General features: G+C 37.0%; 1 pseudogene across 2 annotated transcripts; it reads left to right on the top strand.

The window, feature by feature from the left end:
- The first annotated feature begins 4,377 nt into the window (after positions 1–4,377).
- Positions 4,378–6,416, top strand: LOC137714511 (G-type lectin S-receptor-like serine/threonine-protein kinase SD2-5 pseudogene; annotated as a pseudogene). 2 transcript variants are annotated; one of them, XR_015953019.1, is made up of 3 exons: positions 4,378–4,422; positions 4,676–5,725; positions 6,193–6,416. The product of XR_015953019.1 is annotated as a G-type lectin S-receptor-like serine/threonine-protein kinase SD2-5 pseudogene, transcript variant X2 (transcript). The 2 variants fall into 2 exon arrangements; XR_015953018.1 differs by lacking the exon at positions 4,378–4,422 and having other exon boundaries at positions 4,429–5,725.
- Positions 6,417–16,320: the final 9,904 nt, after the last annotated feature.

The raw sequence follows: 16,320 nt of genomic DNA on the forward strand, positions 1-16,320 counted from the left end.
TGACGTAGCCATGTGTGCAATGCTGAAGTGATAGTGATATGAAAATGTGGGTAAATAAAAACTAAACTAGCTAATTTACACTAGGTAAGTATATAAGTGCGAGTGAAGGTATTTAAAGTGTAGATACACATATTTAGAGCATAGGTAACCTAAGTGCAGTCTAGCAGGCAAAATATTAATTATACAGAATATGAAAGAAATAAAGTTCCTACATTATTTGAAGTATGTCAGAACTGCCGTAAAATCCTCGTAAGCCACCAACATGAACTTCTACCTAGAACCTGGAGGAGTGCAAAACAGAAAATGTGAGTGGGCGAAACAAAAGGGGTGGATCCAATTCCCTCATTTTCCCCGACCTTTCCTCTTCCATTTACACGAAAAACCCAAGTCAATTTGGGTTCTTTTTGTGAAAATTGAAGTCGAGGGCTTCGTGTGGGTTCATGGCGGAGGTCTACTGTTCTTGCAATTACTACCTTTGACCCCCACCATCGCTCAACCCCTCTCGAGCCCAAGAGCAAACCCCAAACAAGTTTGGGGGTGGCGGAGCCTCAGAGATGACAGATCGAAGTTCACCCATTTTAGGGTTTTCGATGGATTGAGGGTGATTCCAGGTATTTCTTGGTCGAATTGAACTTCGGTCCAGGTATGAAAATTCTTTCGCGTGTTGAGCTCTATAATCTTGTAAAATTTGGTAATTTTTGGAGTTAGTCGCAAGATAACTTATATGCTGTTCTATATCTCCATGAATCTAGGAACTTTTGCTTGCATTGTATCATTTGGTCTACATACTGGAACTGATAACATTCAAGATTATGTAGGATTATACAAAAGGGATCTTTTTATGGTTCTCTCTTTAGCCCTATGTCTCTTATCCTTAGGAGGTCTTCCTCCACTAGCAGGTTTTTTCGGAAAACTTTATTTATTCTGGTGTGGATGGTAGGCATGCCTATATTTCTTGGTTTCAATAGGACTCCTTATGAGCGTTGTTTCTATCTACTATTATCTAAAAATAATCAAGTTATTAATAATTGGATGAAACTAAGAAATAACCCCTCACATGCGAAATTATAAAAGATCCCCTTTAAGATCAAACAATTCCATCGAATTGAGTATGATTGTATGTGTGATAGCATCTACTATACCAGGAATATCAATGAATTTGATTATTGAAATTGCTGAGGATACCCTTTTTTAGCTTTTAGAATCGATTTCTTAGTTCAAGATCCCTCTTACTAACTGGAATCAAAGACTTTGTAGATCTGTTTCGCCCAAAATGGGAATGGACTAAGGTTATGAACTTATAATCTATAATCTGATGATCGAGTCGATTCCATGATTATAAGTTCATTCCATACTGGACCAGACTGAAATAGGGTTATATACATTCTAATTATGAAAATGGGTCGTTCAAGCCGTTCGTCGGCAACAGCCGCCTACAGCGTCAAGTGGCTAGTGGGCCAACCTTGCCTTTTAAGTTAACTTCAATATTCTAAGTTTATATTTGATAATCGTTTAATGTGATTTGATCGTTTGGACCTAGTTCTATATTGGTCCACCACTTAAGTATTATATTAAAGGGTTTAAATATTGAGTGTGAATTACGATTGGTTTGATCCCGTTGGAAGGTATGTGGGCAATCTAACAAGGAGGTTAGAGGCAGCCATAAAGCAAATGAAATAAATTTTGTAATCAATTCAAGTAAGGAAATTTACTTTGGTTAATAGTTGTGATTAACCATGGTTTTATTTTGGCCCACGAGCTTGCCTAGCTTTTAGATAACATTTTTTGGTCTTTACATCAGGTGTGGAGTTTTACCACAAATGGCATTTGTATTAGTTAGAGTTGGGTAAGCCTATTTAAAATCATCATTGTTGACTTCCCCTAGGGATGTGGGATTGCCAACGCGCCCCCCTTACGTGAAACCCCTTTTAGTAGTTCACACGTGGAGATCCACACATCGACAAACTCAGAAGGAGTTTAGACTTGTTTTCAATCTTTTCAGGAAGTGCTTCTTAAGAACTTAGAAGCCAGCTTTATGTTAAAAGTCTAGACTTGTTTCCAAGCCCACGCTTTCTGGTGACAAGTCTTTGGCTTGCACGGGCCTTTAACCATGGACTCTGATACCATGTTGGAATTTTTAGATTGACGAGCTCGAGGGTGCCCACTCTAATGACACTGGTATTGTTTTCAATTTGGTAATTATCACCTGTCCAATCCGTTAGGTGTGATGTTTTACCACGAAAGGCCTCGATATTACTTAGAGTAGGGTAATCAATCTTATTTAAAGTCATCATTGTTGACTTCCCCACGGATATGGGGATTGTCAACACGTCCCCTCACGCACCCTCACGTGGAACCCCCTTTGGCTTGCACGAGCCCGAAATCGTGGGCTCTGATACCATATTGAAATTTTTAGATCGACGGGTCCGGGGGGTGCACTCTAACGACATTGATATTGTTCTCAACTTGGTAACTACCACATGTCCAATCCATTAGGTGTGGGGTTTAACCACAAAAGGCTTTGGTATTAATTAGAGTAGGATAATTCTATTTAAAGTCATCATTGTTGCCTTCCCCCATCAATGTGGGATTGCCAACAGATTCAACTCGTAGGTTTGGGTTTGTTCAACTCGTGCAAGAAAAAGGATAGCCAGAGAAAGGACTGATAAAAAGCTCACGAGTCCTCACGACTCGGTTGACCAATTACAGAAGGTGATCGGCGGCCCCAGGCAGTTTTCGTACAGCGAATTGGCTTCCACAACAGGACATTTTAATAAGGGAGAAAAGATTCGGAGTTGTTGCTTTAGGAATAGCCTGCGGGAGAAGAACCTTTCTTGCTTCCGAGTTAGACAGTGATAAATTCAGTATAGTGGAGTGTGCTAATAAACATTGAACGTTATAATACATTAATATTGTGTCAATATTATATATCAAGTTTAATAACTGTGTCATGTTTATAAGTCGTGAAGATGGAAGATTAAGTATAACTGTATAAGAGCAGCTGATAAAAAAAGGTAACATTATTATTTTTGAATAATGCTAGAAAGATTAATTTTTTTTAAACCAAATTTATAATCTGGCCACATATTAAAAAGCAGTGTCCTTGAATAAAATATTATATATTCTGTAATTGGTATAAAGTTCAAATGCAAGAAGGAAAATCAGTAGGACTCATTATAAAATTGTCCCACTAACAACCTAAGCTGGGGTCGATATCCCTAGCAACACCCTTCAATCACCTCTCGAAGGGTGTCCATGGTCAATCCGTGGGTATCCTCAGTGGCCACTGGTGGTCTATGGCCATTGGCATCAATAACCACACCCAGATCAGTACCCACTGGCAAAATTTCTAGCAGTGTTAGGTTTGAAAAAATCACCCGACTAATAATTCCGTGTATTCAAGTTAGCCTTAATCATGCTCGTAACTCGACCTGTGCACACGAATTGCAACCAGTAGAGCCTCCACAATATGAGGCCTAACACACTATGTAGATCGTTATGTGATGGTGTCTACAACATCGGCCCCATAGTTTTTCAAAAGTGTTTGGTAATTTAAAATGAGACAAAAACAGGGTTTGTTCACCAGTAAAAAACTTGGTCAAAGGCTACTGCCAATATGTCGGTGGTTTAACCCCAGTAACCAACGTTGGATAAAATTGAACTGAAAAGGCGTATAATCAATCGATTGATTAATTACTAATTGAACTAGTTTTTTACATGGATAATTCTTGAAATAGAGAAGTGAACATATGCGATCATTGACTTGCACGCAAAAAATAGGAAGTTCAGCAAGGACTTTCTTTTACTTTAGAAAACATCTCTAAATGGGTATTAACACTTACTAAATTACACCTGTTCACTTACCAAAGTGATGGAGCTGATAAGAAGTTATTGAACAAGATGCAATGTACTATGAAGAACTAATGCTACGAGAGTTGCCTAAAGACTCAACAATGAGAATAATCCTGGAGAAGATATTTAAATGGCCACCTCTGCAGAGTCCTAAACTTTTCCCCGGCAGGCAGTCAAATTATTAATTGTCATTCCATTTTAAACCCTAATTAAACCCATCTATTCATTGACTTTGGCCCGTCAACCACGCAAAAAGAAACAATATACACACAATAAGTCTTCAACTACTTTCTTTTAGGTGTACCTGGGGACGGAGGGATGTAAGGCCTGGGACGGCACATGCCCCCTCTCACCCATTTTTTGTATTACATATTAAAATAGTGAAAAATCGTCAATTTGATCAAGTCTAATTCAGAAGTAACTCAATTTGAACCGGCAGTATTAACTTAATATTTGGTCAAGCGAATAAAATTAGATCATCTCGAAAGTCCTATATTAAATTTCTCAGTTCTTTTTTGCTTGCCCCTTAATGTTAATAAGGACCTTTGTTTAAGTCTGGCTCTCTCTTCTGTAAGGATAAAGGCTCTCTCTTCTCTCTCATTACAAACCAAACCTTCTGTTTCAAGTTTTAAGTGAACTATGAACTTGATTAAAAGAATAAAGGCTTTTATTCTTAACCTGGAACCAAAACAGCGAATATTTCTTATATTCATATTGATAGCCATAATCGCAGTGTTGCTTATATTATTCGGATCTGAAGGTCCTTCTGTTATAATTATAACAATTGTATGTTTTGGCATTTTTCTTCTTATCATATACGTAGCAATGGCAAGGAAGAACAAAGTGGAGGAGCAAGTTACTGGACTCAAGTGGTTTTCATATGCTGAACTGCAAGTTGCAACGGATGATTTCACTACACTCGTCGGCAGTGGAGGATTTGGGTCAGTGTTCAAAGGGGTTATAGCTTCAGCTGATGGCATCACACAGGTTGCTGTGAAGAGGTTGGATAGAATGGGTTCAGGGGAGATAGGGTTCTTAGAAGAAGTTGAAACAATTGGGAGTGTACACCATTTTAACCTAGCTAGGTTAATTGGATTTTGTGCTGAAGATACACACAGGCTTCTCGTGTACGAGTACATGTCGAACGGGTCGCTAGACAAATGGATTTTCACGAGAGATCCGAACAAGAATCTAAATTGGGCGACTCGAAAGAAGGTTATACTTGGCGTAGCCAAAGGGCTGGCTTATCTTCACGAAGATTGTAGGCACAAAATAATACATCTTGATGTAAAGCCACATAACATTCTCTTGGATGAAGACTTCAACGCCAAGATTTCTGATTTCGGGTTGTCCAAACTAATCGCAAGAGATCAGAGCCAACTGCTAATCGGAATGCCAGGAACTCCAGGTTATGTTGCTCCTGATTCAACAGTCACCGTTAAATCTGATGTATACAGCTTTGGGATTGTTCTTCTTGAAACAGTTGCTAGGAGGAAAAACGCAGACAGCTCGAGGTTAGAGTCGAGTTTCGTCTTACTTCAAATGTTGGAAAGGAAGGGTGGTGGTGGAGGTGATCAGGACCAACTGATTGATATTGTGGAAGACTTGGATGAAGACATGGAAAATCATAGGGAAGAAGTGGTGAGGACTATACGGATCGGAGCTTGGTGTTTGCAGTATGATCACACAAGAAGGCCTACCATGTCAACAGTAGTGCAGGCCTTGCAAGGACTAATGGAAGTGGATCCAGACATCATCTATAAGTTCAATCATCCAACAGCCTTCTCTTCTTCTGCAAATCATCAGGATAACCTTTTTTCTGTGGCACCCCAAGCATCCATTCTTTCTGGTCCCAGATGAAATGCATGCGAAGGTAACAAAACCAGAATTCGTTAGTTTCTTGTCACCTGCTGTTCCAAATTTTTACATGATTTCAAGAGCGAGCAAGTTTTTTTTTTTTTCCCTCCCCTTCAATTTTGGGTAAATTTGAAAACTTTCACCCCGTTCATTTTCCCCTCAGCGTAATTGTTCTTGAAAGACACTACAACTAACCAAACGTTAGCTATATGTCTAAACAGTACAGTGCTTGGCTCCTTAACCAATGAGGCATTATTACTTGCAGATCACGGTCTGAGAAATCTGCAAAACTGATCAAAATTACAAAAGGGAAAATGATGTAGTGCGGAATGATAATCCAAGGACATGCGCATATATAGTTGTAGAGTTTGCATATATCATGGACTGTCTTACATCTGCGTTGTTTCCATTTTGTTAAATTGGCGCACTCATGCATTACATTATATTATTCATTATTGTTAACACATCCCCTACAAATCGCAGGGATTGGAGAGTATTATCCCACGTAGCTGCAGTATTGTCAAATAGTCGTAAGTTGTTGATTGGATGCTCATATATCCTGGTGTGGTGTGGCTCAGAAAATATTAAATGGTTGGAAAAGTTAGTTGATTAGCCTTTTGGTTTATTATTATATAAGGATATTTTTAATATTTTGTGTATTGTTAAAGTTTTCTTGTTGGTTATGTATTTGAATTCCTTGCCTATTAGCATTAGGGATGTTTTCTAATTTAATTAGTATAACAAGTTTGTTAAGACGTAGCCTTCTCGATAATTTAATTTATAGTATTTATTTATTTTAGTTAATTAAGGAAGTATTTTTTTCACACCTGAGATCAAATCTTATGTATCCAAAATAGGTGTGACTCTATGTGGCTCCAATTATTAGACACATGTTAAATTATGACAATAGAGTTAAGAAGAGTTAGGTTTATAAACACGTGTCAGTCAATGATTGGGGTCCCAGAGAGGCCACACCCATTTTGGGTGCAGAAGATTTGATCTCCTCTTACACACCCTTGTATTCATTTCGTTTGATCTATTCGATTTGATGGTCATAAAGAAAGAGGGGTGTGTAGAAAGCTAAAAAAAAAATGTGTGAAATTCACTTCCATTAAGTAATATATTCATAATAGTTGCAGTCCGATGGTTTAGGAATGTGATCATGTAATTCTTACATCTTCGGACATCCTTGTAGGATTCTACCATACTTTATACTTTATAAATTATCCTATTAGAGTTGTAATCTTATTGGAGTAAGGAATTTACCTTCCATACTACTGTAAATAAATCTTATTGGAGTAAGGAATTTACCTTTCCTACTACTATAAATAAAGACACAATGGAGAAAGAAAGAATTCACAAATTGCATATGACACGCCTTACCCTGATATTCTCCAAATACCAGGGTAGGCATGTGCTGGCCGACACCCGAAGGTGATGAAGCCATATTAGGATGCATGAGAAATAATAAATATAAAAAGTACTTATAAATTTAAATACAATGATTAGCAATTATGGAACGTGTTCAAAGTATACAACTAATCCTAGACACTAAAAAGGAATAATATAAAATTGAATGAACAAAGAGATGGGTCCTACACCGAGAGGACTTGAAGATGCTAATGCAGGAATGCCTTGACGCCGGGATTGTACGTCTCGATTCTAAGTCCTGAGGGGGTGCAAAACAAAACATGAGTGTACCAAGTTGATATATAAGTAATACTAAAATAGTTAATCTTTAACGTACTAACCCCCAGGTTTAGAAAACTCGTATAGCATAATAAGTAATAGGTTTTTTGAAAATCCTAGTATGCCATAAAACCTTTCATAAAACATATATCGTATATAGGGTGTTTAGTAGTAGTAGTAGCACAAGACATATATATAAATATAAATCTTCATTTGCTCGAAGGCACTACATCTCCCGGCCGAAGCCAATATAAATATCTTCCGGCTAAAGCCACTAACCTACGCCCGGCCGAAGCCAATATAAATATCTCCCACCTGTAGGCACCAACCAAATGCCTGGCCGAAGCCAATATAAATATCAATCAACCCGTAGGCCCTTACATCACCCGATTGAAGCCAATTAATGATTTCATTCACTCGTAAGCAGGACTATTCACCCGTAGGTAGATCGTATAAATAACCACTAAGTAAGCACATAAAAACATTCATAATATTTCTATATACATACATACATACATACATACATACATACATACATACATACATACATACATGTATATATATATATATATATATATATATATATATATATATATATATATCAATCTCAAATCAAAGCTCAGTAAGTAAAACATCATATTGTAAAACCACATTCATAAGTAGGTACATAGTCATCAATCATATATACCACAAAGAACGTAAAGTCATTAAAGCATGATACTTCCAAAAGTGTGAAACCAATTTACTCATAAACATTTCATAAAGTGTAGCCATTAAATTATGCCTTTCATGTATGCATTTCTAATAGTAAAATATACATTTTAGAAGGGGTCCATTCACAGATACTTCGCCGTCGAAAAGCCGTGCAAACAAGAGAAGATGGAAACGCCATAAACAATTGCACCTAAGCACATAAGAGTGCCAATTAATAAATCTATACTAAAACAATTGAATTTGGGAAAACGAACATCGGAAACAGATTCAGGACGTCGAATTACCCTAAGAGGGGTCCTGGGCAAATTTCGTAACAGTCAACAAAAGTCAACAAAGAATATTTCAGAGAATATTCTTTGATGGAATATTCCCTAATGGAATATTCTTTGACTGAATATTCCATCCAGGTCGGTCAATGGGTCGAGTTGACTTGGTTAGCTGGAAACCCATCGGAAATTGGGTTATTCGGCCGGATTTTCGGGGATTTTTCAAAACTTCGTAACTTTTTTGTTTCTTAACCAAATTCAACCCATAATATATCAAAACGAAGCTAGGAAAGTGTAGAACAAGATTGTACCTATTTGGAAGCCAAATGTTGCTGGAGATGGCCGGAAAATGGCCTGAAAGGTGACTGGTCCGCGGGAACTCGTTGGAAACTGGGTTTTGATTTTGATGATCCAAAAGGAAATTGAGTTAGGTTTGAGTATTCTAGGCTTGTGAGGACGAGACGAAGCTCGTGGTGCTCTTGGTTTAGGCGATGATGGGTGTGTTATTGTTGTTGTTGTTGTTATGTGGGTGGGTGTGTGCAGTTTGGGGAGAAGGAGAGAAGGTTGGTGTGAGAGAAAGAGAGAGAGAGAGATAGCTGAGAGTTTTTGGGGGAGAGACACGAGAAGAGAAATGAGAGAAGAGAGTGGGCCGGGGTATGGAGACAAAACCAAAAGAAGTGGGCCTCCTTGGGACACCAATTAAGACCCATAAAATAGCCATTTCAAAATATCTAGCCCAATCCCAAGAAATTACCAAAATGCCTTTCTATTCCAAAACCCGTAATATTAATCGGGATGGGTTGTTACAATCTAACCCCGTTAAGAAAATTTTGTCTCGAAATTTGAAATAACATACTATACATAAATACTCAAAGATAGGAAAGAATATATGTATAAAGAAGAAATCAAGTCAGAGTGGTTGCATCAAAGAAAATACGCCACACTGTCGCGAGCGGGTTGCAAAATCCTCTTTCATGCCTCCAAGCTCCTACTTTCTTCCCCCATCAACATAATAGTAGAAACATACTTTATAAAGATATAAAGTCAAAATTGTATAATAACGTAAGGTCAAGAGTAGCTAAGTATAATACAATAACGTCAACATAGGTACGTACTAACATATAAGTTGAAAACTAGTATTGAACTTAAAACTAAAAGTGGAAAAGATTCAACCGAACATTTGTAAGGTCAAAAAATACAAATATATTACTATAATAAGGTACGACAACATACTTGTATTGAAACTCAAAATCAGAAAAGAAAGTGGGTCTCGCCCAAGCATTTGAAACTTCACGTACTCTGAGAACATATGTGTCTTTGTGTCAGACCTCAACAATAACTAAACAGTAACAACTATCGTAGACGGGTCTACCTACCCACTTGCTTAACGAACCCAAAGAATATGCCATCGATATCACAGTCGGCCGCCAGCAATATCGACAACACATTGTTGTCTCGATAAGCAAATAGTAATTTCCTAAGGGTGCAAACATACCAATTTCCAATCCGAAGTCAACAACAACACAAGCACACAGTTTCTCAAATCATAAAATCAAACATCCGAAAACCAATTCATAGAACTCCACTGTCAAACCAGTGCTGCCAATAGAATCTATCATACCAAGTATCAAATAGTGCCATACATAAACTGAAAATAAAACTATCATCGTAACTACTCCAAAAGGTATTAGTGCAAAATCTAATCATTCAGAAACCACAAATTAAAAGAACGTAACACGTCATTCAAGATCTAGATAGTTCGTTCAAGACTGTCCAACAGTCTGCAAATAAAAATGTGATACATGACCCATAATTTAGCACTCAAAACCTTCACGAAAACTTCACAAAACTTAGAAGTGAAACGCGCATCACGATAAGCTACAAAAGTGATGATACACCGAGAGCCAGAACAATGTGATTCACAACGCCTAAGTAAGATGATTCATTGAGAAATCTTTCTCGGATTTAGCAGACAACTATACCGAGAAGGCTAAGTGAACACTAAAGAATTTAAAGGTCAAAACAAGTCCAACAAATCTAAAGTATAAGATAACTGAAGTGAATGTGTAGCTTTGATGCAAGAATACGCATAAGTACCTAACTTGATTCTTGTGGTGGCAAGTCGAGATGGTTGAGTGCGGACTCAACTCGAGTGGTACTCTATAGTAATCCGATAGACGGGAACTCAAACTTTTTTCCCCATTCCAACTTTGACAACAACTTGTTACAACGATAAACTCAGGGAATGGTAACCTCAGGTATGGATATTCAATCACTGGTGGTAATGATTCGCTCGATAGGGTAATAATGGGTGATTGAATGATTGATGGTTTTGGCTAAAACTTTCGAATATGAATGATTATCCTGAATAGTTTCTTTGCTATAGGAAAGATACGTGTGTCGTAGGGTAAGCACGAACCCAAAGTTGACTAAAATGCTTTCAATTATGAAGAGGTAAAACAGAGATTTTGGTCGAAACCGATGTTAATCGAGACATCAGTCAAACAAAGTCTAGAATGAAATTTTTTTTTTGTTGCCAAGTGGTCGAAAGTATAGTCCTCGTAGACTGGTAAGTAATATGACGAGTGAGTTAATCAACAAATACCAAAATATCATCATAGTCTCCACGAGTACAAGGTGGTTTGTACCAAAAATCTATGGTGGCATTCACCCCTTTCCATTCGCATCCTTAGTGGGTCCCCAACACCCAAGAAGGCCAATCATGGTAATTTTTTTTGACTAAGAGCATCAGCTACGATAGTTGCCTGACCATGATGGTACTCAAAGTTGCAATCAACTCACTGATGAGTTCCATCCACCTCTTCAATCACTAACTCAACTATTTCTGTGTGAAAACACACTACAACTTCTTCGGTCAAAACGGATGCAACATTTCTCGCTGTAGAGAAAACGTCACCAGATTTTACAGCAAGAAAGATCATTACGAGCTCTAGGTCAAGGATATGATGGTTTACATCATGCGGTTCTAATCATCAAAAGGCACACGCATGACTCGATCCTGTTGCATTAGTGTGCAGCCAAACATTTAATAATGTACCCCCACATAATTTGAAAAGTATAAGAACTACAATTGGATGAGACAATACCTCATTGTCAGAAACTTCGTTCACTTTCAACATCGCAATAAAGTTGACTGGTTTCTTAGCCAAAAATGAAATAGGCCTAAGCTCAAATCATAGTTAAGAACTGCTGATAGGATTTGACAAGACCAAAGACATTTTGCATTTCCCAGCATTTTATGACGATTTTCAATTTCCAACGGTCGTAACCCATTTTGGAAATTGATGAAAATAATGTTTGCCACCAAAAAATCTTTGAAGAAGAGTATCTACTCTAAACAAAAACAATGTTCGAAGAATTTAACGTACAACTAACTGTCAATGTTTAGTGAACTTGACCTCATGGTTGGAGTAAACAAAAAGGTTATCGATAGAACAATCACCGAGAATTGTTCTAAGGATCCACACAAATTTCCTCAGTGGGAGTGAGTCCGAGGACAGTGATTCGATCCCACTAACTAACACTTACTAAACTTCGCAACATTTAGCGCTTACTTGCTTTCTCCAACATGAACTGCGAATGTTTCGAAAAATTTCGTAAAGATATGACTTTGCCCGCCATTCCTAGGGAACGCATGTCGCAGAGTGACATCATCGATTCAGATCTTCCAAATTCAAACCACTTAGATTTTTTTTTCACCACACTCTTGTGTAGATACGACTCTGCTTGCCATTGCCATCTCGGATCTTCAGTTGGTTTTAACCAGACTTCCCCTTACAGAGATTTCTAAATTAGGTCACTTCAATGCAAAACCGACTCTGCCCGCAATTCCTAGGGAACTCATGTTGCAGAGTATCAGTCTGATGTTGAAAGTTATCTAACAATCCATTTCATCACCGACGAGGTACAATTCCAACACAGAATTTCTTATTCTTCAATAGTATGTGACTATTCAAGCAAAATGAAGGTTGCGCCACTGTACCGAATGACAACAAATTCGGAAGTCGTGACATCCAAATGATGTTAAGACTGACACATTACTACAGTAACAAAAGATCCTAAGTATGCTTTGAACAAACCACGCTCTAATACCAAATTGACACGTCTGACCCTGATATTGTCCAAACACCAGGGTAGGCAAGTGCTAGCCGACACCCAAAGGTGACGAAGCCATATTAGGATGCATGAGAAATAATAAATAAAAATAGTACTTATAAATTTAAATACTATGATTATGCAATTATGAAACGTGTTCAAAGTATACAACTAATCCTAGACACTAAAAAGGAATAATATAAAATTGAATGAACAAAGAGATGGGTCATACACTGAGAGGACTTGAAGATGCCGATGCAGGAGTGCCTTGACGCTAGGATTATACGTCTCGATTCTAAGTCCTGAGGGGACACAAAACAAAATATGAGTGGACCAAGTTGATATATATATATATATGTAATACTAAAACAGTTAATCTTTAACATACTAACCCCCAGGTTTAGAAAACTAGTATAGCATAATAAGTAATAGGTTTTCCGAAAACCCTAGCATGCCATAAAACCTTTCATAAAACATAATCGTATATAAGGTGTTTAGTAGTAGTAGTAGTAGCACAAGGCATGTATATATATAAATGTAAATCTTCATTCGCCTGAAGGCACTACATCTGCCGACCGAAGCTAATATAAATATCTTCCAGCCAAAGCCAATATAAATATCTCCCACCCGTAGGCACCAACCAAACGCATGGTTGAAGCCAATATAAGTATCTCTCGGCCGAAACCACCAACCTACGCCCGGCCGTAGCCAATATAAATATCAATCGATCTGTAGGCCCCTACATTACCCGCCGAAGCCAATTAATGATTTCATTCACTCGTAAGCAGAACCATTTGCCCGTAGGCCCATTCGCCCGTAGGTAGATCGTATGAATAACCACTAAGTAAGCACATAAAAACATTAACATGATATTTCTATATATATATATATATATCAATCTTAAATCGGAGCTTAGTAACTAAAACATCATATCGTAAAACCATGTTCATAAGTAGGTATATAGTCATTAATCATAAATACCACAAAGAACGTAAAGTTGATAAAGTGTGATACTTCCAAAAGCAAGAAACCAATTTACTTATAGACGTTTCATAAAGCGTAGCCATTAAATCATACTTTTCATGTATGCATTTATAATAGTAAAATATGCATTTTAGAAGGGGTCTACTCACAGATACTTTGCTGTCGAAGAGCCGTGCAAACAAGAGAAGACAGAAACGCCATAACTTGGGTTTCGATTCTGACGATCCGAAAGGAAATTCGAGTTGAGTTTGAGTGTTCTAGGCTCGTGAGGATAAGACGAAGCTCGTGGTGCTCTTTGTTTGGGCAGTGGTGGGAATGTTGTCATTGTTGTTATGTGGGTGGGTGTGTGCAGTTTGGGGAGAGGGAAAGAAGGTTGGTGCGAGAGAAAAAAAGAGATAGCTAAGAGTTTTAGAGGGAGAGACATGGGAAGAGAAATGAGAGAAGATAGTGGGCTGGGGTGGAGAGACAAAACCCAAAGAAATGGGCCCTATTGGGCACACCATTTATGACCCAAAAAGTAGCCATTTGAAAATATCTAGCCCAATCCCAAGAAATTATTAAAATGCCTTTCCGTTCCAAAACCCGTAATATTAATCGGGACGGGTTGTTATAGCATAATATCATAAATAGCTACTACGGCTATTTCCCATCCGCCTGGAGAATTTATAAACAAATATAGATCTTTAGTACCATCGTCTATGCTAAGATATACCATAAGACCAATATGTTGATTTGAGATCTCGTTATCAACCCCTTGGCCTAAAAAAAGCACCACAGAATTACAACTCACTCCCTCTCTTCTCTCTTGTTGCTGATGTACCCCCTTTCTTCGCCCTTTAGTTGTTCAATTAAATAGGCCTAAAACATGTTATCATCACGCTCTAGCCTAACACTAAGGAACTAAAGGTTCGTGGAGGTTCTTCTACAAAATCAAAGGCTTAATTGTTTTCTGCCAATCAGGTTCTCTTAAAATCCACGATTGATAGTTTTAACGACCATGATGCATGATAACATTCATCATCATGCATAAACCCTCTACACTTATACTTACCTTCCTATATATATTGTATATTTTGATATATCTATCAATATATATATGTTCATGCATAACGAAATTATAAATTTGGTATCTCGATTTTGTGAGTCAAAGAATCGTGAAAAAATAGAAGCAATTTTTAGGTTTTTCCAAACCCTAGAATTCGGAAAAGAAAAAATTGGATTTATCTCAGTTTACTACCCCAAGAGTTTCTTGATTTTCAACATTTCATACATAAAGTTCTTTTTATCTCAATCTGGTACTTAGTCAGTCATAATTCTGGGACATTTTCATATATCCATTAAGCTATATGTTAAAAAAATCGTTAACTTATGACGTGGTGCCCACGTGGACAATATCTAGGCATCACGTGTCAATATGGGCTCACGTGGATATTAAAAAGTTTAAAATTAAAAAAATTAAAAGGGTAAAACTCAGTTTACTACCCTAAAGTTTTTTTTTATTTTCAACATTTTAAACATCAAGGTTTTTCATCCCAGTTTGGTACTTAAAGTGATAATTCTAGGACACTTCCATACATCCATTAAGTTTTCTGTTAAAAGAGTTGTTAACCTATGACGTGACACCAACATAGACAATGACTAGATGCTATGTGTCAATCTAGGCTCACATGAATATTAAAAATAAAAATAATAAAGAATTACACATTAAAAATTTAAAAGTTAAAGCCATGAAGGCACCACATGTCATGTGGGGATTGACATGAACTCTGTCAAGTCCAATATTTCCAAGCCTTGGAATAGTGGTATTGTGGAAGGTGGTTTGAAATTGTGGTACTTTCAATTAAATTAAAACAGTTTATTAAAAAAATCTGGAATATCAAATATGTTAAGGAAAAAAAAAAACCATCAATGACAGTAGAAAAGTATAGAGCATAAGCAAGGTCTACTATACTTCTAAAAAAAGTGTTTTTTTTTTTTTTTTTCAGGGCATAGTAATCAGTGCTCATTTAATGAAGCTTTATAAAATGACAAGTATACCCCCCGTCACATATTTTATAAAATTACAATTATTACCTCCTACATTATTTTCTTTGATAATTATTATATCACATTAAATACCATATATTTTTTAGTCATTTAATATATTCACAGTAATTTATATAAAAGTTTACCAAACACTCAGACGAAAACATTTTTGCTCACACCCTAAACTCTAGGGTGTGCTCACCACCATCTCTAAAGATTGACATGTGTCCCATAAGAGAACCATAGTTAACCATTAACAATTAATAAGAGTAAACTGCCTATTTGCCTCCTAAACTTTTTAATTGGAAAATTAAGGACTTAAACTAATTTTTTTGGCCGATTTGCCCTCTGATGTTAATTTTTCATTCATTCTATCCAAATTTCTGTTAAATGGAAGCATTTGCACAAACATGTAAGGGTAGTTCGGTCGGTTCGCTCTTTAAAATAATTGAAAATCTTAGATTTCTAAAATGTAAACCTATGCAAATATATGTGATTCTATAATTTTTGTGTTTAAAGGTCTAGCGAAGTGACGCTTTTGTCCACAAATGAGAGTCACGTGATGTACACGTGATAAGAATTAACGTTAATTTGGATGAAATCTATGAAAAACTAACGCTAGGGGGGAAATTGGCAAAAAAAAGTAGTTTAAGTCTTAATTTTCCAATTAAAAAGTTTAGGGAGGAAATTGAAAGTCATAGTTCAAGGGGCAAATTGGCAGTTTAACCCAATTAATAATTACTTATCATTAATCGGGAAAGAGAAATCGTTCCAAATCTGGAAGCCATTAAAGATCCATTGAAGCTCATTTGACAAT

Source organism: Pyrus communis, chromosome 11 (assembly GCF_041283825.1).
Source record: "Pyrus communis isolate YQ-2024b chromosome 11, ASM4128382v1, whole genome shotgun sequence".
NCBI lineage: Eukaryota > Viridiplantae > Streptophyta > Magnoliopsida > Rosales > Rosaceae > Pyrus > Pyrus communis.